We start from the raw sequence: 27,936 nt of genomic DNA on the forward strand, positions 1-27,936 counted from the left end.
GGGTGATTTAGTGTATTTTCCAAATTAAATAACACAAAAAGTAAGTGCAAATTTTCAGGCTTTAGTGGGTAATAACGATAAATCACTCGGCGCAGAGTTGACACAAAAAAATGCTATAGTTGAATAAAACCTTCTATTTAATTCATCTTGCAGATTAGAAAAGAAAATATATTTAAAATGGGAAACAATGACAACTGTGTGCATTTGGATGTTGCCAGAAGCATTAAAGGCATTCTCATTCTCCTCCAGCAGGGCATTCCCACACAGGAGGGCTCTGATGTTCTCAGCAATATCAGCCCTTCAATCCAGCCTGCACCAGCAGCTCTCTGCACTGGACAAGACCCCAAGGCAGTTTTATTCCTGAAAATAAAACCAGGGAGCACAAATATTCCCAAACCAGGGGAGTTTCATCCCAAACCAAGGGTGCACGAATAGTCTTTTCTAGCCCAAATATTATTTTCTAGCCCAAATAAACACTGACTTACAGCCACCTCCTGAGCAAATCCCCCTCCCAGCTCTCCAGGACACCTCTGAAAATCCTTGCCTTAGGGGATTCTGGAGCATCTTATGGCATAGATCTAATGGATAGTCTAGATATGGGCAGAAGGAGGGAAAAATCCCACCAGCTTCACCCCAGATCATACTTAGTGAGATGTTCATACAAGAGAATGCAAGTCTGAGTCTACCACAGCAAAATGTTAGGCTGCAGAAAGGGAAAGGAGAGAAGAAAAAGCAATCCTAGCTTGTGCTATCCAGTAAGATTTCTTTCCCCCCAGGATCTTGGTCAGCCCAAGCTCTTAGCTGTGTAGCTCCATCTCTGAGGATTTTTCTGAGCTACTTCTGCCCTTTGGTGCAAGATGAGCTCAGGTGTTTGCTCCCAACCACGTCTCCCAACTTTCTGTTGGCATTAGAAACCCTTGGCCTTATAGACAAGTATGCAAAATTTCATGTTTTGATGTGAGTAATATTAAGAGAGAAGCAGGCAAAACTTCATTGAGGCTCACAAGACTTTTACAAGAGGATGCATCCAGGTGAAAAAAGACACCTGGATTCTGTGTGGAAGGTGAAATTGAGCTGATTTTGGTCTGCAGGGAGAAGCTGCCAGGGGATTCAGTTCCCTCTGCTTAGGAACTCTGCACTTTGGGCTTTTGAGGGGAGGGGGGAAGATGTGGAAAGGATGAAGAGAGCAGCGGGAATTTCATTGTTGTAAGACAAAAAATCATTGTAGAAAAGGCAAAGAGTGGCAAAAATCCAGAACAGAATATTCCTGTCAAAATGCAAAGCCACATCAGGAGGACTGGAGGGAGTTTCCTACTCAAATGTGAAAAATTCACAATAATTTTTGTTTTCAGATTAGTCAAATTAAAACAATATAACCTTTCCCATATGGCTGGTCATTTACTGTGCTTGATATTATAATACACATTATTATCTCAATTCACTTTTTTAGTTTTAATAACCTTATTGCAGTTTTATTTCTTAAAAAACCAAATTAATCTTCAGAAATTTGCAACAATTTTACCAATACACCTGCAGGTAAATTTCCAAGATTTACTCTACAGTGAACAACCTATTCTTCTCATTATAAATGTTTCCCCAACTGCCAAGAGTTCCTTTCAAAATGAATTAACCTATTTCCTGATCAAAAACAAAGTGAAATTGTAAAAGAATACCAAAAGAATTTAAATTCTTCAAGCTGTTGATCTATGTAAGAAATCTTGATTACCAAAGGTAGAAAAGCATGAATTTCTGTATCTGGCAATAAATACAGACAGTCAATTAATTTACATTTCTTATGGTCTATACTAACCTAAGATGATCTGTGACATTTTTCGCTCTGTATTCACTCAGGCTACTGACCCATTACAGAAGATTAAGATGTAAAAGTTCAGCCTGCAAATTCAAAAATCAGATTTAACATCCATAAGTCAGCCCCCACTCTTACAAGGCAGCTCTCTGCCCCTTTCATGAGCACTTTGCACCTCCTCGGGCACAGAGGATGTTTTAAACTTCTAATTAATCCTCCCCTGATCTGGATTAATTACTGTGGGAGCTTGCAAGGCTTCTTGAACATACTTGGCCAGCTGCTAGACCCCAACAGTTTTCTTTATTTATCCCTTGAAATGAAAAAGGCATTCCTGTCGTGAATTAATACGTGCTGGGGGGCACACTGCTTCAAATCAACTGTGAAATTAGGTTTATGTGCATGTAAACTTGGGATTTTAGATCAAAAAAAGCCTTAGTAACACATAGAACACGTGTAAAAGCTAGGAAATAATCATATTGAAAATTGTTAAGACACTGAATGAACTCAAGATATTTAACATTACCCATCTTCCTTTGAATCAACATTATTACACCATAGAAGAATTCAAATTTTAAATTTCTTAAGTGGTTTTATGATATTTATGGAATACTTGTGCTTAACATGTCAAGAGGCCCCATTTGCCCAGTGTATGAAAACTTTTGTCAGTTTCTATCTCTAGGTCTCAAGCAGATATTTTGCATTTTTAAGTATCTAATCTTACATTTCCTCCTTTTCAAAAATCATCCCAGGTAAACATCAACTGAAGGTGGACAGCATCTGAAAGTGGACAGCAGGATGCTCAACTAACTAAAGAGTATTACAAGGTGCTTCTGCTGAGAATTAGCACTTTCACCACCATGCAATTGCAAAATTACTCCTTTAAAATGACAAGAGTCTCAGAAATTATGTTTTAATAGCCTTTTCTTCCCTTGCAGTCACGTGTGTTTTATCTACCTTCCTACCACAGGTACTGTCTCACCTCCTGCAGTGCCCTGGTTCCTATGAAACTGATCCTTGTTTGGTATTAGAGCATTGTAATTTAATTTGAAGTGCGGGCAGCAATGCAAATATTTGCAAAGCAAACCAAGAACAACTACAAATAAAATCAGAACATTTCAAAGAGCTGAGCTTGCCTGTTCCATTCTAATCACAGAGAAGGGAGTGGAAACAACTTTATCCCACCAACTGTTCAGAAAATCAGATATCCTTGCTATAATTTGAATTTTCTGGAGGCATTGTGGGCATCCCTCTGCTCTCAAGCAATCCTTTTATACCAGATGCCAACCACAGGAGAACATGTGCAGTTCTCCAGCTGGTTGGGATGAAGACACACAAGAGCTCTTGTCACCATTTTCCCATCTTTTACTCTTTTCTACAATAATCAAAGTGACACAAAAGTACTGAGGGTTTCTATTTCTTCAGTGAGAATCTAATTCTCAGAACACTTCCAACTTCCAAGTACAAAAATAAAAAGAAAATCTTGTACAAGGAAAATTGCAACTAGCCTTGTATGAATAAATATACTAGAAAGGAACGTTTTAAGCTGAAACCATGTTGCTGCATATAATTTTAAAAACATTAAAACATATAATGTATATTAAAAATATCCAAGCCAGCACACAGAATAATTGAAATGCTTCTGGATTATGTAAATATAACTTAAAAAAAAAAAAATAGAGCACACTTTAAAAATAAAAATCAATAATATTATCATAGACGTGAACAATTTCCAAATGCCAACATTTTATGCAAATTATCATCACTGTTGGATTTTCAGAGCTTGTATTGCAAACTGTTACTTTGAAACTAGAGTGTTTATTTGCCTGGATGGTTCAGTGCCTACAGCTCCTGTGTCGTGGAACTGTTGCTTTAAACAAAAAAACACACAAGATCTCACATGGCCTTTTTGATCTTGCAAATGTCAGACTTCAGGGCAGTTTATTTATGGCCCTACAACTCTAATTTATTTGAGGTTTTAATATTCCTTATCAGTTCAGCAGCGATCATAATTATGCTCTCAGCACTGCTATCTCCACATTGTGTGCTCTAACTGCTGCTTTCATTGTCTGCAAAACCACAATTCTTCCAAAATTTCTAACATCATCTGCCAGCTTCCTTGACTGGTTAACTACAAACAGTCTTGCTCCCAGTACTGCAAATTCCTGCTTCCATTAAAGCCATGGGGCATTCTGCATCTACATGCTCCTAACCTAGCCAAGAAATGGGCAGGAATTATAAAACTGTAATGCTTTAAATGAAATTTTAAGCTAAGAACTTTATTCTAAAAGGGGCCAAAAAGATTTTTCTAGCTTTTTCAAAACAAAGTCAGTACACGTATCTTTTTAGCAAGTAGAATGTCATCTATTCCCATTTCAGAATAATTGAATTTTCTATTCCTACTTTGCCCTTGAGTGAATAAATTTAGTCCATAAATTATAAGAATTATAAGAATTATAAATTTAGTCTAATTTATGCCCTTTAGTCCATAAATTATAAGACACTGTCCAAAAAAAGAGGCACAACAGAGAGGAGTGTGTCCAGTGATCTTGGCAGTGCTGACCCTGAGGACATTTACTGCAGAGTTACCTCAGGATCCAATTTGGCTGCTGCCCTTCCTCACCCACAAATAAAAAGTTTTCTTCCTTTCATATTTAAAAGGACTAAAAACCTAAGTCTAAATATTATTGTTATTTGACCTCTCACAAAGTTTCCCCGATGAACTCACAAGAAAAGAAACTTTCCCCACAGTTCAGTCTGCAAAACAACATAAGGAAGCTTTGATATTTTTTTTTTCCTGTACAAAAGAACTGATGGCACACAGAGGATCACCACTGAAGATGCAATAAGTCAAATAAATCTCTGTAATGTGATGATTAAGACATAGGATTGGGCTGTCCTGACTGAGACACATTTCTCCCTATTGGCAGCAGTAAAAAGAAAGGGTTGGTTTCGTGTCCTGTGATCTAGAATTTGTACTTTCTTTCACAGATGATGGGCTTGATTCCTTTGCTCTTATTCACACTGAGTACTACTCTTATTCTTCCAGGGATTATTTGTAAACCAAGAAGGACAAAGGAATTGGAGTCACTAGATGGCACAGACACAAAAGACATTTCAAAATGTGAGTTTGCTATGAGCAGATAAGTTCAAGCACAAGGATTTTTGCCTCAAACACAGTCCAGACAATAGCTTTGGTAATTATTAATTGTGTGTTTCATGTGGAAGTGAGCTCTGACAACTAAACAGCAATTTAAATGTAAAAATTAAGTATTACACTCTAGATAAGATCTTACTAGAGGGGGACTGGTTGATTTCTTACTATAATCTTTTTTCTGTTTAAAAAACCCAGCCAAAAACTCTCTTAAGTGTTCAACACTGCTCTTTTTATAAAAATAAACCAGGCTCGTTATCAGCATAGCAAGGCTCCCAAGACAAATTACACCACAAATCATCTTATGCCAGGAAAACTTCCTGCTGCAGACGTACAATTAATCAGAGCAGGAGTTCTACCCAGTCTGTGAGAAAAAATATTTAATGTGTGCTGACTCTGTGCAGAGCAGCTTGGGGCTGCTTAGCACCAAAACCAGGAGAATCTGCCTGAACAAGGAGCTCTGTCCCAGATAAAAATATAAAATTTTATCTGTCCCAGATAAAATATAAAAATTTAGCCCTATTGGAATCACCTCTCTCTATGGGACATTCACCACAAACCCCTTTTCAGAATGGAGTAAGAACAAGGGGATTAAAAGGGTTTAAAACCCTGATATGAAATGGGTCTCACAAACACAGCAGGATCAGGAGAATAAATGAAAAGGAAAAAATAATCTCATTATTCTTAATATCTTGTTAAAAAATACTTCCTTTCACAATAAATATTTTCTAACAATATAAGCAACTGAGTCATTTGTGTTTTGGGATGGATTTTTTTGTTTTATTTCCTAGTAACTTGTAATAATATTCAGCATACACCTTCTGAAAATTCACAGATTTCTGAAGAATGTCCAAGAACATGGAGATTTCATTTTGTTCACTGAGTGATCTTGAACTATAAAATTTATGCAGTTTCCCCAAAGTAGATCTGCTCTCCAGCTCTCAGGAAGAAGTCAGCACTCTTCAATTCCAGGCAAGAAACAAATCACAAAGAATGCAGAAAGCCCAAAACAAACACACATTCTAAGAGCTAAGTACACACACTGCTCAACATACCTTGCAAGCACCCTAACAATCCTTATTTTCTGGTGCTGGCAGAACACACAGGGATCTTTCTGTGTGACTGTTGTAACTTGCTCTGTAATTCTGTGCCAAAACCAGAAACGTGGTAATGACATTGAATAGGTAATTAGTAACTATTAGAGCAGTATACAAACTAGGGCGTAGCCGAGGTGTGAGCATCTGGCTAAGTCACCTGGAGGGATTTGGCTTCCTAACAAAGCACCAGAGATGGTGGTGCCTCTGTACAATTTTCTGTAAATCACTCGGACGGGGCTATCAAAGGGTGAAACAAACCAGAATTTCGTGTTAAATCCTATCGCAACAAAAATGAGAAGTAGGAGAAAAGGTTTATAACTTTACTGCCCCTTAAAAAAAAAAAACCCACTGACGAAGCCACACACAGCAAAACGTGACACTGTTGTGGATGGAGTTGCAAGGAAAAGGCACTTAGCATGCTCTTGGTTTTTTAATGTCAGGGATGTGAGGTACTCTGTAGACTTGTCCAGTTTCAATGGACACGGGAGGAGTGGGTCAAGTGGTATTTGTGTGTCTCCATAAAACACACAAAGCTTTGCTTCCCTAAGCAGCAGCAGCCAGCCTAGCCCCAGAGCCATCAGGGCTTTTTTCACTTTTTCCTACCAGCAGCTGCTGCAAAAGCAGGAATTCCACTTTCTTCCTCTCTGGCAAGTACATTTCTCTCCCTCTCAAAATTCTTCATAGAGGTGCACAGAGAGAAATGAAAGAGAAAACAATTTCTATTTCTGCTCCTTGTTTTTCCCATGTGGAATGTGTTTGGAGAATTGTTTCCCTGGGGTGATGCTTGGTTGGATTCTGGTGAGGATTGTTTGAGCCTGGTGGCCAATCCAACCCACCTGGGGCTGGACTCTCAGAGAGGGTCATGGGTTGTGTGAGAGTCAGAGAAATAGCATGTAGTTTTAGTATCCTCCTTTTATATAGCATATTAATGTATTTTAGCATAGTTGTAATAAAGAAATAATTCAGCCTTCTGAATTGAGTCAGACATCGTCATTTCTTCCCATTGGGTTCGCCTGCATTTACAATATTCCTCCTCCTCAATAGTAGTAGAATTTTCTTTGCTCTTCCCCAGCTCGAACTAGGAAGAGGGAGAGGTGACAAATTTTTGTGAACATAACTCAATGTTCATATTATATTAGAAGTGATAAATGGTCATGTCCCAAGAGGATTCATAGAGGATTGGTAACTGATGAATCCACCACTGGTACCAATCATCCCAGAAAATAATTTCCAGATCTTGGCCGTAGTGGAGAATCTTTCTGTGCTTGAATTAAGTTTAGGGACACAATATTGCTCGAGGAGTAATAACAAACCAAAATGCATTCATTGTTTCAATCAGATAGAGACAAACCCAGACAGCCCTTGGAGCCTGAACCTTTCCCCTGGATGCCAATTACAGATCCCAGAGCCTACCCTTGATCCACAGGCACATCCCTGCTCATCAGAGGAAGATCAGTAAACCAGCAGGTCAGGCCCTCCCAGTTGTAAGAAGATCCAATGGATGCAAAAAAAAAAAAAAAAAAAAAAAGAGAAGCATCAAAAATGCTAATGTTGAGTTATCACACCTATGGAAAGCCGAGGAGGCTGAAAGGGTGTAACAGTCTGAACAGGCAAAGCACTCAGAAATTTATTCTGCAATGACTCATGGACAAACACTGGAGAATTCTCCAAAACAAAGTCAGGGCTCATTACCCCACAATAAACTTATTTTGCACTCCTATTTCCTGCACAACATCTTTTAGACTTTGTTTTGTACTCTTTACGGCCCAGAAGTTTTTCTAAAATGTGCCTGAGCAATCACAGCTCTACTGCAGATCAGCTGCTGCTTTCTCACAAGCTGTTTAACTTCCTGGCCCATTCCTTATTTTCATATAGTGCAAGCAATTATTCAAAAGAGTATCTATCCTTGTATTCCCACTTAACACAGGAACATGTCTATGCTTGCACCTGAGCTACCCCAGCGTGTAGCACTGGGAAGGCCATGGATTTCCATGGAGCAAAGGGAAATGCACCACCACAGTTACTAAGGGCTGGCTCTGAAACACCTCAGCACCCCCAGAGATCTCAAACACCTCCAGGTCTTCTCCAGCACTGACAGCATGAGACAGATCTGAGGGATTGAATAAATAAAGATGCCACAGGTATCTGCTTAGCAACTCATACACAGAAAAAGGAAAATCCTACTGCTTTTAGTTGTTTCTAGCTCTCTTCTTAATGGACTAAACACACAAAAGGGCAAGAATACAAACTGAAGAGCTCTGCTGTGATGCTGTCTCTGCAAAGTGCAATACAACTCTGTCTTTCTAACAGCTGTGTGGCCACTGCACCCACAGACACCAGCCCAAATTCCCACCTGAATGAAGGAAAAGTTTCCTCTGGCTGCCCACCTTTCCATGGTGTAGCAGCTGTAATTCTTGGGGCCAGCAGTAGGAGAAAGACAGGGATTTTACCTGGCCTCTGCTGGGGAGTCAGAAGGGTCCAGGGCTGGGCAGAACAGTGGAAATGGGGCTGTTGAGTTCTCTGGCTACTGCTTGCAATAAAGAGCTTTTGGTAATGGCAGTGCTAAAGCTTGCACAGAGTGAGGTGCCTGTTCTAGGCAGGGATTCCACTTCCTCTGCATCCTCCGTGCTCCAGGCATTCTCGCCCCTCTCGACCACTAGCCTGTGCCAGAATTATCAAAGGCAGCTATCAAAGCTTTAATGCATGATAAAGCCATGAAAATGTATTGGCAGCACTGCCAAAACTACAATTACTGTGAATAATGAATATCTCTTACACCAGGTTTTCTAACAAAAAAAAAGGTTCATAATTAGTGGCAGTAAAATTATTGGTTGTTGGAAAGTAAATAAGGCAGGTCTTAGGTACTGGCAGGATTTTATACTGAAGAAAACTTCCTTAGTTATTTTGTTTATATTTGTTATTTTTTGTTTATATTTGTTATTTCTGTTTATATTTGTTATTTATTATTGGAATTTAAAACAGGGCAAAACAGACACAAATATTTTTCAAATAAATAAACAATATAAATCAAATCATAGTTATTTTCAAATAACAGTATCCCCTTATTAAATACAATTAGTATTAGTATTAGTATTAAATACTTATTAAATACAAAACACAGAAAAGAGGCAGAACACTGTTAATTTGACAAGAAAGTTTCAGCAATGCTTAGAATGAAATCTAATTCTGATTTGCTGATTATGATGATTGGAGTTAAAGGACAAGCAGGAATTTCCTGAAGACCCCCTTTGCCTTATAAGTGAGGCTCACTTTAGTTTCAAGTTTTGAAGATGCAATTGAATTTTTCTACAAGGGCAATAATTATTTATATTAATATGTTCACAGGCAGCTTTTCATCACAGCATGTTTTACACAGACATACAGCACTTTTTTTTCCCCCACTAGAAGATGACAAAACAGTACAAAATTATTCTGATTACACAATGTAAAAAGTCAGTAGGCCAGACAGCTTAATTCAATTTCCCAGGGCTGCACAAAACACCAGCAGTCAGGATCAGACCATGAGACCTATTTCTGCTTCCTGCTTTATCTGCAAAGTTTGCTGCCTACAATATTAATAAGAAATGCCAGTTACAGAGCACATTATCCTCTTTGGCAGATGGCAGATGTAGAGGGACCCTTCTCTAACCAGCTGTGATGCAAACAGGAGGTCTATTTGAAATATCTTCAATGTTGCTTCAAGCAGGCATTATACTTCTTCAACAGCCCATAATTGTTTGGGAAAACAGACTGGATTTCTGAGCACACTGGCAGGTATAAAATGCAACGTGTCAATAGTCTCCTGCTGTGTCTGTCTTGGGGGCATTTTCCTAAGCCAGAGTAACTGGGATCCCATATGGCACAGCCTTTGTAAGACACAAAAGCTTCTGCCAAAACACCCTGATCTAATGTACCACCAGCAGACAGGCTCCAGCACCTATTACAACCTGTGAGAAAAATAAACTATGATCCTGGTTTTCCCTAATTGCTTTTAGTCCATGGACTGATGACCTCTGCCAGAAGAAGAAATCTGTGCCAGTTCAGCTAATAGTTAGAAAGACTCCTCATACATTAAGACTGTAATGCCAGTTTTCATGTTATTTCCCATGCTGACACAGGATAACGTGCTGGGACAGTGACATGTAACATCACCAAGGAGCTGGCTCTCCTCATTTCCATGTGGCTCTGAGTAAAGCCCAGCAGATTTTCCCTCTTCTTCAGCAGCAAATTGTCTCCTTCCTTGCTGCTGCCCACACACTTAAGGAGTGGGATTAGCAGGAGTGAAGGGATTCAGGTCACTCAGGGCCTCTGATGGCTTTGACTGATGCTGTGTGTACAAAAATCCAACCACTACCTTGCTCTGCCTTTATCCTGCCCTCTCCTGGGAGCTTCTTCCCACCCCTAGTTGTGTTCTGCCAGGCAGATTTTGAAATGGAAAAACTGTCATTCCTAATTAAAATGCTGAGACTAAAATGGAAATGCAGTCAGAGAGGTGTTTCTATGGAAGCAGAGCATTCCTACCATAACCTTCTGCTCTCTGTGCATTTAATCTCATCTATTTACCTGGCTGCTTTGTCTCATGTATCATTAACAGAGCTGTTAATTAGTGGCCAGGTCTGCAAGCAGTGTGGAGCAATTTTTGTGACTGGTACCTACATCCTGTCTGATGTCTCTTTGCTACTGAAGGTTGCCCAGCCTTGACTCCAAGCAACCAGAACAAGTTTGCAAAGCTGGTAGATAAAGAGCTTTTATGTGAAAATTGTAATCTGAAAGCAACACCCTGCATTGACAGAGAGCCTTTTAAAAAGTCACTTTTCTAACATGGAATCTAGCCTATCACACATATTCATAGTGGAAAGGAATGCTTCAGTGGGAACTTCTCCAGGAACAAGACCCTGGCTCATAGAAATACTGAAAAAAGTTTATGCACACAAGTAAGCCACAACATATCTGCTGCTTCTACTGCATGGGCAACATAAAAATAATTACACCCAAGGGGGGAGGTTTTGCAGGTGTTCATGGAACTACTTGATTTGCTATCTCTTCTGGAGTATTTCAAACAGAATGCAAACTTATGACCGGATTTAGAAATTTTGCCTTAAGATTTAGAGGTGCACACAGCAGTTTTACTGAGTGCACATGCTTTTTCAGAATGTCAAGAATGCACAGCAACACCTATCCTAATCCATTCATATCTCCTTGTAAAGATAATTGATGCATGTCTTGGAAAACATTTACAGACTGTAAACTCTATGAGTTGGAAGTTATTAAACACCAGAGCAGATGTGTCCTTCTCAAAGAAGTGTGACTGCAAATGAGATCTCTCCTGCTTTCCTGTGTCTAACACAGAGCTAAGAAGTGGTTTTGGGGTAAAACACGACATACAGCTGCTCCTGTGCAGAAAACCAGATGATTTATTGTCATTAAATACAAGGTTTCATATTGGCCTCAAATTTCTCAACTTCTAACTCAACAATTTAAGATGAAGCAGAAGTCAGTGTGGTCAGTGAAACAAGGAAAGAAAGGAGGCATTTTGACCAGAAATTATTTAGTTGGGGAAGAAATGGGGGAGATTGGTGGGCAATGGATGGGGAGCCAGCAGCAAGAATATGTTCCTGATGATGGGAAGACAGATGGACATAGAGACAGATGAAACATTGCTAATTATTACAGGTTCCAGTATTGAATCATAAAAGATGACCACAATTTAGTACTTTAGGGTAGGACAACAGCATCAATTGCAGGCATGTTTCACAAACAATTTCAAATTAATACAAATTGAGGTATTTCCTCCAAGCAATGTGTACATTCATAAGCAGGCATGTGTCTGCATAGTTTCTGTGCTTCTCTACAGCTACAAACAACAGCACAGTTCAAAAATTCACCTTTCTGGCATGCAAAAAGTTTGTGTTTCAACATGTAGAATTCCAACTTTCAGAAAACAAATTTATGATTAATCTGAGAATACATGCACAAGATATATACCTGTATTAAATCAACTATGCTTCTATTAGAAAGATTTACCTTAAAAATTTAATTAAAATGCTGATTCATATGGGATTTCCCCCAAATTAGTTGATAGGAATGAAAAACATCCAAAGTAGTAGTTCCTGTTCACTTAGACTTCTGATATCATTACACAGAAAGGGAATGGCTATTGACTACATCAAACTTAATTTTTTTCCTCATAACTTATGGTAGAACATACCTTGAACTTAATGCTTTTCTTTCCTATGTCTGTGTGCATTTCTCATGGGCTTTTACCTAAATTACCAAATGATCCAGGCTCATTTACTATTTGTATATTTGTCATTTTCCTTCAACAATGCAGAAGACCAGGATGTCTCTTCCTGCATGATTAGAAGAGGATCAAATTATATTCTCATTTCTCTTCAAATACCTCACCTTGGCAGAAAGTAATTTGAACAGATATAGAATGGTAAACAGTGAATTAATCTCTAATTCCAGAAAACGTGCTAGAGCAAAATGACATGCATTTGACAGAAAGAACATAAAATAACAGTAAAAAAGCAAAATTAGTTAAAAATGTTTCTTTTTGTTAAAGATTACAGTTGTTAAATTTAGGGAATTTAATAAAAATCTTCATAATGGGACAAATGAAAAAACTAAGAATAAAAAGTAGATTTATATCCCAAATTATGAGGCCGAGAAGAAAACATTCCTGAGTGAATATCAATGAAGAGAGAAAAGGTAAAGTGCATCAAATGTTTGATTATTTTGAATATATATACGCTGTCTTGATTTACATTGGGAGAAATTACCATATTTTATTTAATTAAAATATATTTCAAAAGGTCAACAGAAAGAAATACCAACATTTTTCTTTAAGTTATCAACAAAGCCATAATTAGCTAAAACCTTAGAAATTTAGTTAGAAAAAGCAGCCAAAATTAAAATTTTGATTGTAGCTTTTCTCAAATGTTTGCACTATTTCACCAAGAATCATTTCTGTATTTAAAGTCCCTCCTACTACAAACTTGCCATAGAAGTTTTAGTTGAAATAAACAATCATTAAGTGAAATTAGCTTTAGAACAGCAGGAGTATGAAGAAAGAACTATTTCATTACCTGTAAACACCTTACATTGCAAAAAAAAAATCAAGGCAGGTATTAATGTACTTTATTCCAAATAAGGTACAATTCAATGCACTTTCATGTGCTGTAATATGATCACACATTTGGCAGATATGGCATAAGATTTCCTAAGTTAAAGCAATGTTTTCAGCTCCTGATAGCCAAGATAATTTCATTATTCTGTTGGTTCAACGTGTGGTGTGTCAAAAAATGCTGCTGTGATCTCAGGTGCTCAGAAAGGCAGAATTGCAAACAGTATCATTAATATACATTAATATTACAAATATATATTAATATGACAAATATGTCACACTTATTTGCAGAACACTTGGATTACCTTGGAGCCCAAGAAATGGACAAGCTGCTGGGGCTAAAAGACACAAAATCTATGGAGCTTTATGCTTTCTTAAATTTCTTAGCTTACAAATGTGGATAAAAATGAAGACACCTATACTCCTATCTTCTATTCCCCTTTCCAAAACAATTATTTTTTTTCTTTATATGCAGTTCTAAAACACGTTTTTCCCTGAATGGACAAAATTTTCTATTGGCTTCTGTTTAACTCTTATTTTGTCCAATACCTACTCTCAATATCCACTGCATAAAGTGCATTTGTATCATTACATGGGTTGAGCACAGTAGCTTTACAAATATTCAAAGAATATATTAAAAACCTTACTGGGCTTTATAACAGGGCTTTTTTTTTTTTTTTTAAATAAGTCAGATTATAAAGAAAGCCTCTCACCAGGGAACCCAGAAGAGGCCCTGTGGTGTTTCCACACCCAGTCAATTAAAGGATTACTACTATTAAAACACAAGTCTTTCTTTGGGACTATAGGTTTAAGAGCATTATCCGAAATTGGTAGGGATCATCTTTGCTTGTAAAATGCCAGTTGCTTTACTGACAGCAAATTTTGAGTAAGGCATCTTGGAGAGCAGCACAAAAAGCCTCAGTGGCTTCTACAATAAACCAAACCAGACCTCATACCAACTTCTTCTAGGGCAGAAATAGAAATCCTATATTTTGAGTTGTCTTTTGATAGGATCATTTATCACCAAAAAAACCTTCCATTTTCTCTTCAATGACTAAGGGCTCGTGTCCAAACTGGAAAATAGATCTCATTTGTTGTGTGTAAGGCAATTGTTCCTTAAAAAAGAAGCATTTACTTGACTATCAAAACTATGTGGCCGCAGTACAAAATACGGGTTTTTTCTCGCAGGTTTGATTTTACAAAGATCCAATACTGACACTAATTAAAGACCAGCAAGGTGTAAGTGCTTTGGTAGCTAGAGGTCAGTAGATTGGTAAAAATCAACCAGGTTTGTTAAGAACAGAACAATGTGTGCATTGCATGGTGTGATTTTAGGGCTGCAGGGCTGTTATCATCACCGAGGACTGGACGAGGCAGAAAACAGGGGACACATTAGCACTGATTTTTATATAGAAAACAGGCAAAAGATCAGCAACACATACATGCACAGGCTTCAGGCCCAGCCTCTGCCCCAGGTGACATTAACCCAATCCACAACAACATTTTTGGGCTTAGTTTGACTCCTGTGGCTCACTGATTGGCCAACCACAAACCAAAACTGCCGTGAAGGATGGTGCAATTCCTGTCTGCAGCCACCTCTGGATTCAGCACTGGTTTAGGGCTCTCACAGCCTTAATTTACTTAAGTACTATTGCAAAAGGTAACAAATATGGTTGGCATTTGTCCTCTAACTGTCTAGCATTCATTGTTTCCTCACAAAGGTCAGAACTGAGGCTTTATACCTGAACACAGCTGCAAGCAAAACATTTTTTTGGGGGTGGGAAGTTTTAGAGACAGGTTCTGCAAGCTTTATCTGAATGAATGGCTCTTGCACTGCCTCTTGATTTCACCAGCTTGACACTCAGCAATAGGTTTTCCTAAAGATACTCCCATCATATCGAGAAGGTAACAGGAAAGCAAAACAAAACATACTAAAACAAAGAGATACACTTTAGGCAAAGAAATCAAGGGTCGAGAATTATTCATGGACATACCTCTCTCTGTGTTAAATGGGGTTCAGTAGCTGGCAGGATCAAAAGTAGCTGTGATCTGAGTAGGATATGCTTGCATTTTGAAAAAGAAAAAAAAAGAGCAGATGGATGAAACAAAGTATTTAAGCAGCTTATGTTACAGTAATACTAAATTTTTTCACTTGATGAGCAAATACTGGATTAGTTATGAGTCCTGCCATGGCAGGTGGCACCTACAGTTTTGATTAGCATAGAAAACATTTAACTATATGTGAAAAGCTTAGGTAAAATAAAAAAGTCACTTACAAAGGCTGGGACATATTTAGAGCCACCTTTAACTACAGAAGTTAAAAAAAAATGGCATGCATGTAGGCTTAACATTAAAAATTAGAATTATTTGATCAGAAAGCTATTGATATCATATAAAGAGGGGAAATATCTTAATGTTTATTATTAAACATAAGTTCTTTTTAGGATATAGTTTATCATCCTTTGTCCCATAGCAAGGTTCTTCTGTTTGTGCTTTTGAAGTCCTTTTATCTTGATTACAGAATACAGAACCACACAGCAAGTTCTTTGCTCCTGAAATACACAATTTTAATGAAGGTTAAAGCAGTTAAAGTTCTTTAGTAAAGCTCACCGAAGAGAAGGATTTATAAGGCAAGAGGTAGGATTTAAAATTCTTCAATGACACACATAGTCCTAATAACTTTAATTTTCCTGATCAGCTTCAGACAGACAAGATCTAAATAACATTCAGGAGAGTCACTGGTCCTGATCATACTGGACACAGCTGCTCATGTAAAAGACACAGGATCAAAGATTTCTGTGATGAGAAAATCTCACACCTTTACTAATGGGGCAATTTTGGAACCTTTTCCTCTAAAAATCAAAGATTTCTTTACACATTTGCCAATCTGCACAGCAAAGCTCAGCAGTTAAGAAAGCACTACAACACCATGTTGTTACCTTCACCTGACCTGGGCTGAGTTCTGAACAAATGTCTTTGGTTTTGTCAGCAGCCTCATTTGTTAGCCACAGAAACAGGGTGGGCCACGAGGATATCCTGGGATGCTGACCTTGGCCAGGCCACCTGAACCCCCCTAACCACCACTCAACTTTCTTAATTAGTTCTCTCTGAAATCATACACACACAACCTGCTTTTCATGCTTAAGGGATTGTTAAAAGAATCTGAAAACGTCCCTGTAAAACAAAAATTAATGAAATGAAAATAAAAATTAATGAAATGTCTTCCTCTGCTAGTGAAAAATTAACCCAGAGGGTTTTTCAGTGGCAAGCAGCCTCCAGTTAAGCACTGCCAGAGGTACCTGTGCTCCACCACGCAAAACTTTATGCCTTGCTCACTAATATAATCTCTGGGACAAAATGGTTTAGTGCATATGGTCACTTCTGGCTGTAAGAAATCAGGTAAAAAGCCTCAGGGTATTTCCCACAACATCCCTTCAGGCACTGTCAGAAACAAGGAGCAATGCAGTGTCACTGTCTAGAAAGAAAGAATGTGTTTATAACCCACAAACTGTTTAACTGACCCACAAGCACTGTTTCAGCTGCTTTTATCCAGCTTGCTCATGTTCCTGGGGAAAAAAGGCAATCTAAAATGATTTCTAACTTCTCTACTCCACCTCCTGGAGCAATACTCACTTTATCTGAAAAATTAGCTTATCATTAGATCTGTAGCAAATTCCCTCACAGATGGTCTTTCTTTATCTTCTCAATGCCTTAATTGGATCTTTATTTTGTGGTGATCAAGCTTAATAATGGTCCATTTCACAAGACATCCTTCTTACTGTTACCACATTGTCTACAAATTTTGTTTTCAATCCCAAATATTCTTTCTGAAATGTTTCTTTCAATATTCTAAATTTATATCCAAACACTTTCTAATGCAGTTGTGCATACTCTCAGAATACAATTAAATCTTTGCAGATTATTAAAAGACTGCATTTGTTAGTGATTAAACACCTGGGAACATTTACAGACAGCCTTTATCCCACCATTTGTATTGCAGTGGTTTCCTTAATTTTTACTTTTCATACTAACTCTACATCGAGTACTTACCTGCACATTTAAGTTTCAAATTAATTTTTCTCTAGGCTTTTTCACAAATTAGCACAAATCACTGACATGTAGTAGTTATACACTTGCAAATTAAATGCATCAAAATTTGCTTTGCCATATTACTGATTAAACAAAATCAGTTTCTATGATAATTTTGTCCAGATTAACAGAAATCTCAACTAAATTGCTTAAGAGAATTTCAATGCAATTCCCTCTCCAAAATTAAATCAGAAGGGAAAGGTTAGGTTTACTGCATCTGGGAATAAATTTCTTGGATTATGCTGTCATTGGCTGGAAAAATAAATATGTACTTGGGAATCACAGAATCACAAGATGGGTAAGGTTGGAAGGAACCACTATGGGGCATCTGGTCCAATCTCCCTGCTCAAGCAGGGCAAAATCTAAACCAAACAGAGTCTAGGAAGTTGCCTTTACCCTATTGGGGAAATTTACTTAAATACATTGCTATTTTGTGGTGGTATATGTGCTTCTAACAAAAATACTGCTATTTTCTTAATAATGTGATTTACTTATGATCCCTAGGACAACATGGTCTCCTTCTCCCAGCTTGACACAAAGAGAATAAGAAATCTTTCACAGCAATCTAGGGCTATAAACGATTCCTTCCAGAAGCCTCCCACATTATCACTTCCAAAGCTGTGTAACATACTAAATTCTAATAGGATTAACTGGGTATCAACTGTAACATGAACTAATGAACACCTAACGAAGTAGCCCAAAGCCCCTGTGATACATAAGTAGATAATTAGATCAGTTTCCCTTCCACTTGCTCATCACCCAAATATTTTGCATCTTACAAAATCGTGTGATTTCACAGGCAAGCAGAAAATGAGGAGAGGGACCTAGAAATGAGTGAAATCTGCACATTATGTAAAAACTATACAGGCTGCTTATACTTCTTTGGAAATACTATTAGCTGCCTATCTTAATCATTGGACACTAGATCCTTGAAAATATAACCCTAATTCTCTTCCTCAGATGAGATTTATCCAGAACCCTCTAAAGGGCTTCAGTATTGTTCCATCCAATGCTGATTTGAATGGAAATCAGCACTCTGAGACAGAGGAAATTGCATTAAATGGACTGCTATGGATGAGACACTCTCAGCAGCACTCTCCTGGTGAGTTTTAATCCACAATACTGCAATGGATAAGTTTTTCTTAAGGCACATGACTGCAGTGTATTTAATAAAGCCATGTTTGAGCTCAGTGTTGGTTGCATTTAGTGCTGTTTGGTAGCAGCTAGGAATTCATCCATGCTTTGTGAAGTATTATGTCAGGCTAGCACTGTTATTATTATTATTATTATTATTATTATTATTATTATTATTATTATTATTATTATTATACATAGTCAAACTACAGAAGAATTCAGCGGTCCCAGTTAAGGAGCAATGAGAGGAGAATGAAACAGCACTGGGGATTTTCAGTTAATACCACACATTAAATACCACAGGGGGAAATTTAAAGCTGCTTGCTGGAGACACATAAAAGGGCAATAAAGATTGGCACTGCAGATGCCAGATAGTCAGCAGTGCAAGCAAATAAGCAAATAAGGTGCGGTTTAGAAAGTTAAAGAAAATAATCCCACAGCACAAGAGAGGGAACAATGGAACATCAGCATAACAAGAGGGAAAACATTTTCAAAGATACCCATGTTGCAAGGCAGTATTTGTTGAGACTAGAAGGAAGATGACTGGAGCTGTCAAGACACGAAATGATAAGGGCCTGAGTGAGAGCTCTGCTCATGTGAATGGAAAACAAAGGCTGAATCAGACTGAGACTGAGCAGAAAGGAGAAAAAGAAAGAAAAATGAGCAGGCAGTGAAGTCTGGTGTGGAATAACGTGTATGATCACGTATGCACTGCTCTGAGACCTTGGTGTAACAACATTTCTGATCCAGTTCTCATTGGACTGGTAGCTTCAGCTTCCTAAGCAAATACCCAGAATAAAGAGGAGGTGCTGGAAGGAGGCTGCAGCACAAAATATCTCCTCAAGCATTTATTTCCCAAGAAAATCCTTGATGCCACAGTCCTGCTAGAAATATACTATTCATATTTACCTTTTCTTTCTGTAATTCCTTCCTGTATTGCTGACTAAAGTACATCCACCACTATGGGATGGAGAGTTCCAGTGCTTTATTGCAATCTTCCTCTAGACCATTCCTGCTATGATGTGCATTAAATCTTTTCAATCAGTTTTAAAAAATATATATTTTTGAGGTGTTTTATTTTTTCCTTTGGCAAATAATTTCATATTTTATACAACTAAACAAAGCTTAATAATTTTATTTTTTAAAGTAAATTATTTACAGAAGGCAATTATTCTGCATTAAATTTTCAGAAGTCTATTCTTTCCTTTTTTCCGACTAGTAAACTGTGTGCAGTTCAAAACAATTCTTGACCCACTCTCAAATGACTCAGTGTTGTCCCATGGATTCATAAGAACATGTTAAAACTTGGAAAAATGAAAACCTTCATGTTAAAAAACAGTCACTCCAAAAGCAATACATCATTAAAGACAACACCATTCCTCTGAGAGATCTTTGACATTTTTCATCAAAAAACCCCAAATATAAAATCAGACCAGGGTCATTTGTAAAATCTGACTGAGGCTGAACATGTTAGCATCAACTTTTCCCCAGATTCTCCTGGAATTAAGGAATGTGAAGGTACATCCCTGTTTTATTTGCATCTTTACTGCTGGTGACCCTAAACTCATGTTTGGAGATGACTTTCACACATAACATTCCTACAGAAACTGCAAGGATTATATTGATTTATGTGACGGTATCCTGGTCTTTGAAAGATTATTCGGATAAGTTTGGCAATCATAAAGCTTGCTGTTAATGAGGAATTAGAGACTGTGAAATTTTAAAAGGGATGGTGAGCCCCAAATTGTTATTCATCAGCCAACCAGCTGGACAGGCAGTTGTGAGAGAAATTGTTTAGGCAAAAAGCAGGTTGCAGCACATGCTGAGTCAAGAATTTATGGTGCAGTTGCACAATTTGGTTATACAGTAAACAGTCAACAGAAAATAAAAATAGAAGAAAGAAATACATAAATCCACTCCAGCAGAAACTGAGTGGCTCTTTAATTTTGTTCTGTTTGAATGTTTTCTTCCTGAAATTTATAGTGTCATACTCCCCACTTATAAAAATACAATGTGCAAAAGTGAAAGGAAAAAGGCATAGCCTAAACTAGCCAGGATTATTTTACACAAATGCATCTAATTTAAAAAAAAAATCAGAGTTTCGTTGATTGTTCAAAATTTTGAAAAAAAATAAAAGCAAAATTTCAACCTGCCAAACACTATGACAAAGGTAATTTAGAAGTCACAGCATAAAACTGAGCTGCTGACAGTAGCTGCCACCACCACTGAGACACTTTGGTGCTTTACTAGCAGACTGAGCTATTTTTTTCACAATGAAACACAATGGAATGGACATCATGTTGAACACACAAAATGCCCAACATTTGGAGGGACAGGCTCCAAGGACTGCAACATTTTGCAGCAGCCTCCTCCTCCTGACAGGAATGAGCGTGTCAAGCCAGGAGCAGGTCTGATACAATTCAGCTCCACCGTACAGGTCAGGCATTGAATTTAATCTGCTGACAATTAGCTAAAGCTGCTTTTGTGCAGTGGGGTTTAATTCCTGGGCTGTGAAGTCACAAAGTGGTGCTCAGCAGAGCAGAAAGGTGAGCAGCATCCTGTCCAGTGAAAGCCAAGAGGACATTTTATGGCTGGCTCCATAAGCTGGGGGCTGTGTCCCCAACAAAGGGCTCTGATTCCCAGCCACATCCCCTCCCAACACACCCCAATCCCCAGCTGGAAATAACCTCACACAAACAATGGTTAAGCCTCTGACTTGTGGCTTGAAGCGATTTCTTTGTCAGACTTTTGTCTGTGGACATAATTAGTTGTTTGCCAGGGAATTTCTTGGCACGGCCCATAGCCTAACACTTTTAAAACCAGCACGGATTTCCACCCATTGAGAAAAGGGGTCCAAAATATTTTATTGTCAGAAGCCATTAAATTAGGGACTCTGTGGCAAGCACATTTCTCTCCCTCTCAGGATTTTCATAGAGGTGCACAGAGAGAAGAAAGAGAAAACAATTTCTAGTTCTGCTCCTTGTTTTTCCCATGTGGAATGTGTTTGGAGAATTGTTTACCTGGGGTGAGTGCTTGGTTGGATTCTGGTGAGGATTGTTTGAGCCTGATGGCCAATCCAACCCACCTGGGGCTGGGCTCTCAGAGAGGGTCATGGGTTGTGTTAGAGTCAGAGAAAGTAGTATGTAGTTTTAGTATCCTCCTTTTATATAGCATATTAATGTATTTTAGCCTTGTTATAATAAAGAAATAATTCAGCCTTCTGAATTGACTCAGACATCGTCATTTCTGCCCATTGGGTTTGCCTGCATTTACAATAGGATACAATTAACTGGAGACAAAGTGTTGCTCGAAGGTATTGGTGCCATTTCTGGGGCACTCAAGGGGAGCTCTCTAAAAACAGAAAGAGGAAGCAGAAATGTTAACTATTTATTTGTACCTAACACCCCATTTATAAAGGTTGCTCTAAGCCCTAGATTTGCATAATGATGTGTGGCACTGAGCCATGCCTGGTACCTGGAAAACCTTGGTGACTTTCTTAGGCTTGCAGGAAGAGGAAAAGGAAGAGGGACACTTTCCACTGTCCCAGGTTGCTCCAAACCCCAATGTCCAACCTGGCCTTGGGCACTTCCAGGGATCCAGGGGCAGCCCCAGCTGCTCTGGGCACCCTGTGCCAGGGCCTGCCCACCCTCACGGGCAGAAATTCTTCCTAATGTCTCATCTAAACCCATTTCTTTCAGTTTGAAGTTATTTCACCTTGTCCTGTTCCCACAGTTCCTGACATGTACGTGTGATGCCAGCTGTACCCATTGGTAGTGACCATATTAGTCACTGATAAATATATCTAGATGAGAAGGGAATCAATTTGGAAATACTGAAAATAGGCAACCAAGGAACATAGGATATGAACAGATTTCAAGCACAAGACCTATTATGGCAAAACTTAAATAATTTTATTATTATTCATATTTTTAAATTTACATTTTAAAAAGCTGGCATAATACCCTTTTAGTGCAATGTTTTAAAATAGTGCCATAGAACTGTTTTTCAGTAAATATTACTAATCAGGAATATGTGTGCCAATATTCAAGATCTGCATCTGGCAGTAAAATCAGATTAGAGGCTGACTACGAAACTTCTGATTTCACAAATCCAATGAGGAAGCTGCTGTCCATATTTCTTAAGATAAAATCAGATATTAAAAAGAAATGTAAACATAGAGCCTTCAGCATAACAAAGTTTCATATAAAATGCTTACATTCACAAAGTATTTAAAGCAATTTAATACTTGCCTCCAATCACTACACTAGAAAAGATTGAACATTCCTGAAGAGTTAAAAGAATTCACATTGTTCTGATTATCACAAACAGAATCTTTAAAAATTACAACGTAAATATTACTTAATCAACTTTTAAAATAAAAATCATCAAAAAACAAAAGCAAGTCATTAATTTTTAAATCATATTTGAATAAGTCTGAAAAGCAGAGACAAGGGAACATCTTCTGCAGTTTGGAATCCAACATCCATAAAATACACAATCCATACTTACAGCAATTATTACATTTGGCTTTTTTAAAAGTAGATAACACTTGGTATAAAAATGCTACAGAATCCAGATGAAAATTTAATGATAAAAAAGTAATGGAATTATTTATCTTTCAAAAAATATTAAACTCAGAAAAGCTGTTTACTCTTGATAGGATAAACGGTTTATATATTAAATAGTGTACATACTATATAACTGACATTCAGTTCTTATTTTATTCATAGCCTTCAAAAATATGCTTCAATATTACAGTAAATACAAACTGCATGATTCATAGGGAATTATCTGAATAACTAAAAAATATTTCATAACTATTTCTAGGGTTTGGCCATCCCCAATCAGATGACAACACAACTTGGTTCTATTATTTTCTGAATGCCTGTACTTTCAAAGATTAAGAACTGACTCAAGGGAGTTACCCCAAAATTCAGACAAGAATAACTTGAAAGCAGTTTTATAAAACTATTAATTCTTCAAATACTGGTTCATGGGATTTGCAGAACAAATTCAGTGACTTAGGAGCAAAACTCTCCACAATTAATGAGGTAAGTTAGATTTGAAAGGTAGAAACTTTCTATACAATTTCATTCAACTCCAAAATAGCATTTTATACAGCTTAGAGGGAAGTTAAATTCGAACCTGCTGTCTCTGTGTAAAATAGAAAGATCAGATTTTATTTCATTTTATGACTCTGAAAATGGACCATTAAGACAGTGAAGCTGAACAAATTTATGAGTATTACCATTTTTTCCCAGTAAAGACAGTGTAAAATCATTCAGCACTTGAGAAATTAATATGCAGTATCAATTCCAGATAAATTTCATTATTTCTACTCAGTGCTTGAATACAAAAGTAACTCCCCAGCATTCAGGTAGGCAGAGGTCAAAATAAGACATGCTGCTGGTAAGTAGCTAACATAAATCTTAATCACAGGAACAACTAGATTAAAATAAAAAAAGATTTAGGATCTGTCTGTTGCTTACAAAAAAGAGCAACAGTTCATGGCTTTAGAAAATTGAAATCAAAATTTCATTTACAAGTACTTGCATACAGTTCTAAATTGAGCACATCAATCAGATTGCAGTCGTAAATTACTTCTCCAATGAATAAACAATAGAATTAGTCAAGCTGCCAATCCTTTCCTCTAAAACAGGAATATCACAAGGCCCTACCTTCCTTATAATCTCTCATTTCTCTCCTGCCAGGTTCATTTTGGTTTTTATTATCTGTTGTGTTAACTGGCTTCATGCAGTGCTCTGGATGGAGCAGCAGCAGAAGAAAGAGTGTCAAAGAATTGGCCCACCTAAGTTTCACCTTGTTTTCCAACAAAAATGGAAAGTACAGCTTAACTGAATTGGTCCATTTTTGGTTGATGTCTCATCCCATCCATCAGCAGAAGCTGATGGATCTGCCCAAAAATGGAGAAACACTGCAGAACAGAGGAGTATGAAGACACAAACAATGAGACAGGGGGACTCGACAAGGTGGAAGAAAGTGCAAACAAAAGCTAAATGAAGAAGGAAACAGAATTAACTGCTTTCCTCTGCCATGGCAGACCAACAGAATTCTCCATCATGGGCTTCACCTCCTCCATGCACATTAACCTGGCAACTCCAAAATAACCTCTTGGATAATTATTTTTTTTGTAACTGGTAAGGCATTACCAGTTGGGCACAATCATTTCCTTTTGTTTCGTAACAAACATCATAGGATCAGCATTCCTTACAAAAAACTTTAAATTTTGACTTTAAAACCCACGAAACCAGAGCTGTTTTAAACCAGCAAACCTCTAAGCAGCTTGCTCCTCAAAAATGCATGCCATGAATACAATCTCAGGATGGAAACAATGCCAGCTTGGAGATCAGAACATCTGATCCCAACTGGAGAGATGTTGTGGTTGAGCATAAATGGTGAGAGGTGAAGTGCAGTAGGCAGAATTACAGATAGTCATGAGCAGATGATGACAGAAGGTGCAGCACCCAAGGAGTTTTGAGCTAATTTAAACTCAATTTAAAAAAAATTAATTTAAATTTTTTTATCCTTGCAACACATAAGGAGTTGGGAGCCGAAGAGGGCATCTTGTTTTTGAAAATGCAAGGCTAAGAACTGTTCACAAAATTAAAATAAAAATAATTTCCCACTTCGTATCAAAAATGTAACACTTCAAAAAGCAATATAACAAGTTATATCTAACCCAAAGCTTCAGAAATTCAACTCAAGTAAAACTCAATAAGCCAGAAAGGAAAAAAAAAAAAAAAAAGAAAAAAAAAAGAAAAATAAAAAGAAGGTCTCAGAGGAAACATTTCTAGATAGGGTAGATACAGATTCTTTGTTTAGCTACAGAGTAACACAGATACTTCCTAGCATTAGATTAGCAGAAATTTGTAGGTAGAATTCTGATTTTAAACATGCTAGAAGTTCATAAACAGGGAGATGCAAACATATTGACCACTAGCAATAGGACATCTATTTGTTTTCAAGATACAGGAATAAAGACTCCTATTATCTAAATAACTAAAAAATATTGCATAATTATTTCTAGGGTTTGGCCAACCCCAATCAGATGACAACACAACTTGGTTCTATTATTTTACCCTTAGTTTGAATGCCTGTACTTTCAAAGATGAAGAACTGACTCAAGGAAGTTACCCAAAAATTCAGACAAGAACAACTTGAAAGCAAATTAATTCTTCAAATACTGGTTCATGGGATTTTCAGAACCAATGTAATCTCTTATCTTCCCAAAGAAGAAAATAATGGACATTTTCACGTGACAATGGACAACACCTGCTACTGTCTATTGTCCACTTATTTGAATCAGCTCTTGAGAGTGCTGATTTAGAAAGAAAAATCCACTCCAAATATAATCTACATCAGGTTCGAAGCAGCATTCAATATGAACACTGTATTTGAGAATAAACCCTGCAATTTCCACTCAGTCAAGAAACATTTCCAGGCTATTTTGGAAGAAGTGACTGGAAATTGGCCAGGGAACCAATAGTGTCTAGTAATGAAGTTTTTACCCTAGTGGAGAGACCAATGAGTTTTATAATTCATGATGGTACAAATCTTGAGAATTCTGAAAGAAACAGGGTCTCAGCAAGTTAATTTCTCTAAACTTTATCAGTTTACATGGCAATTTACCTGACAAAGGAGAACATGAGAAGAAATGCTTAAGGCAGTTCATAAGATGGTAAAATTCCAAACAGGTAATGTAAACTATTCCAGATTACAGGTGAGAGTAAATTGAATAAATCTACCATAATTCTTCATGGCTTCAAGAATTATCCATTCACTAACCATTTATATTAGAAAAGCATTTTATATGAGAAGTCATGAATGAAAATATTTACTTTTATGCTACTAAAATTATAGTATGACTGAAGAAGACTAAAAACCAAGAGAAGCTTGAATCTTATGCTTTTTCACTAAGAAAAGTGAAGTGGTATGTAGACAATAAGACACTAAAAAATTCATCAGATTCAATTCTCAAAACAATATTTTTAGGCAACTACAGCCTTGGCTTCCTCTGTTGATCCAAATCATCCAGCAAGTTCATACTGACAAGTAAAGCTTGTATTTATTTGCATTTCAAACAGCTAAAAATTAGCTCAAGATGCTCTATGTATTTGGATCCTTACATACAGATTTTAGTACAGGGCTATTTTGGCCTTCAGAACACAACTCCCTGTTGAAAATGTTACACAGGAAGTTGGAAGTTCTGTCAGATGAATTTGCCAAGGAACAGAGTTAATATTAGAAGCACTTTTCAACTTTAGCTCGATGCTTTTGTTCAAGTGAGTTAAGTGAAAATGAATGTGGGCATAGGAATAGTGAGGTTTGGGTTGCCAAGTTCTCCTGCTGAGAACCAGGGGAGGATGTTCTTTCAAAATGTTTGGCTTGCAGATGCACAAACAGAAATTGCATCAGTTCACACTTGGTTCAGGTTTTCAAGATTTGTCTCCAACATAATAACACTGTTGGAATGAGGAGCTGGATCCTGAGGCACAGTTCTACAGGAAAATGGGCATTCTGTGCCTGCAATATATGAAATATCTGAATTATTTCCCATCAGACAAGTGGTGGGTTTGTGTTTCATAGCCACACATGTTCTATAATGGGGTTTGTATAAAAATACTGCATAGCTATATGAGTTTATCACGTGAATTTCAACAACAGAGGTCACATAACTCATAAAAAAATCAATTTATATTAGGAGGATGTAAGTCACAATGCTAGCAATAATTTTATACGTGAGAATTATGGCACACCTCTAACTCCAAATTATTAGATGGTATCTAATAAAACAGCAAGGCAGTCAGAATTGCTCATGCAGATGACACAATACTGGTCCAACAGCCCAGATGACAGGGTCTGAATTGAGAACACTTGGAGGACAGAGATTCTGGGAGATCAAACTGCCTGCCAGCTTGATGCAGAGACAGCTCTTGGGCTGAGAGAGTCCTGTGTGATCTACAAAGTGTGCTTCATGGCAAAGATTGCATTCCAGAGCCACAGCTTGAAACAAACACCAACCCTCTCTTAGTTCAGACAGAGGTAAATATGGATTACAGCTCCTAAAACAGCACTTCTGCAATAATATTGGTATTTTCTGCCTGCAAAAATTGTTCTGCTTTTACTGTGAGTGATTTAAACATCCCCCCAAATCCTTCTGCCCACTTAACCTCCAGACTATGATGACACCATTTTAACCATTTCATTTTGATGATCTATTGGGACAATTACACTTCATAAATCTCAAGAACTTGCTTAAGCACACTCCTGCCATTTTAAAATAAACAAAAGAAGGCTCAAACCCAACACTTATAGATTAATTATAAAACAAGGTTTTTACAGCTACTTATCATGAGTGATAGTGAATGAATAGTTTTTTTATTGCAGCATAAATATTAAGATGCTTTGATTCTTTCTATCTAATTCCTAGTGGGAAAACAAAACAAAACAAAACGAAAACCTAAACAAACAAACACACCAAAAAAAACCCAAAAAAACAAAAAAAAAAAAT

Source organism: Lonchura striata, chromosome 6, assembly GCF_046129695.1.
Source record: "Lonchura striata isolate bLonStr1 chromosome 6, bLonStr1.mat, whole genome shotgun sequence".
In the NCBI taxonomy this organism is placed as follows: Eukaryota; Metazoa; Chordata; class Aves; order Passeriformes; family Estrildidae; genus Lonchura; species Lonchura striata.